Below are 1,453 nucleotides of genomic sequence, written 5' to 3' on the forward strand. Positions count from 1 at the left end.
AGAGCAGGCCTTCCTGGGCAGCTCCTAGCTTCGCCTTCTCCCCTCTTGAGTACCAGCTATGAAACCTACATCTCAACTTGTCTGTATTGAGAGCATGAAAGCCAGCACCCGCTTTCCCCCATGATTCCGCACTCTGACTTCTATGGGGGCCGTTCGTCCCCGTTCGCCATCTACAAACATTACGGTATCCTGTTAGCATTCCGAACAAGGGGCTGTTCATATATTTGCCTTCAATGATTTCCTGAAGGAACATGTGGAAGTAATAGTGAGCAGTGCAGTCACCCGAGCTGAAGATGCACGAGAGGCTGGCGCGCAGGGGGGCTGCAGAGCGGGGGCCCTGGCCCAGCCCCAGGCGCTTCCCGAGCCTGACACCCTGGGAGCCCACCCCTCTTAAACAGCACCCCTGGGAGTACTTCGTGGCCCTCCTCTGCCTGTGTCCCGGGTCCACCCTCCTGATGAGAGAGAAGGGGGTGGCTGGCCAGCGTTCCCGTGTCAAACTGGCCCGGGGAACTCGGAGAGTGCGTGGTGGGATGGGGGTAACGGGTGCCTCCCCCTCCACCGAACCAGAGAATTCAAACTTGGAGTAGGCGGGGAGACGAATGCGCTCCCCTCCCCCGCCGTCGCCTGGGAGCCCCACTCCACCCAGGTCTAGTTCCTAGAGCATCAGCGCCCCCTTTCCTTCGCGAGCAGCATCGTCGTCTTGCCTCGCGCCTTGGGAATAAGGTTTGGGGCTCCGCTCTTAGCCCCCCAACCGGCTTTGGAAGAGTCGGAACCAGCACCGCGGGAGGGAGTTCGGGGAGGGGAAAGGTGCACCCTCCCCGTGAACGCGGAGGTGGCGGGCCGTCGAGGACGACCCCGCAGCGCCCAGCCCGGGCCTTTTAACGTACGTGATGGAAGCCAGGGCCACCTCGCACAGATAACCCCGAAAACAAAGGCGCGACAAGATAAGTGGCTCCAGGGGGGGAAAGGTCGTCCTTTCGGAGGACGTCCCAAACCCACGCAGACCCTGGGTTCTTTGTGCCCTCTTTCTTTCAAGCCAGTTTCCAAAACAGCAACAAAAGACAACAAACAAAAAAACCCCACCGTCTTCATATGGGACTCAACAGTTTGTCTAATCCCATTAAAGGCTTAGCAGCTACAGGGCCCTTTTCCTAATAGACCAGGTTCAAGACGCGCAACCGCTCGGAGACCTCTCCGAAACCGCCCTATTTCTAGACGGGCCGGGAGCGTCTACCGAAGGGACGCTTCTCCATCCCAGGCTTATATTCTCTCTGGGCATTGCGTGCGATTTTTACGTATCGGTTGTCTTCCTTTCGAAGAGAAGACTAAGCGTAGGGTGATGCCCCCCAAACCAGGAGGCAAACTCATTCTGGAAATGATGGGCAGTTTGTATTTTCACGAACATCTTTCCCGGCAGAGCATCAACACCTCCTCCCTCCCACCACCCCCACCC

The sequence above is a fragment of the Myotis brandtii genome, unplaced genomic scaffold, assembly GCF_000412655.1.
Source record: "Myotis brandtii unplaced genomic scaffold, ASM41265v1 scaffold51, whole genome shotgun sequence".
Taxonomy (NCBI): Eukaryota; Metazoa; Chordata; class Mammalia; order Chiroptera; family Vespertilionidae; genus Myotis; species Myotis brandtii.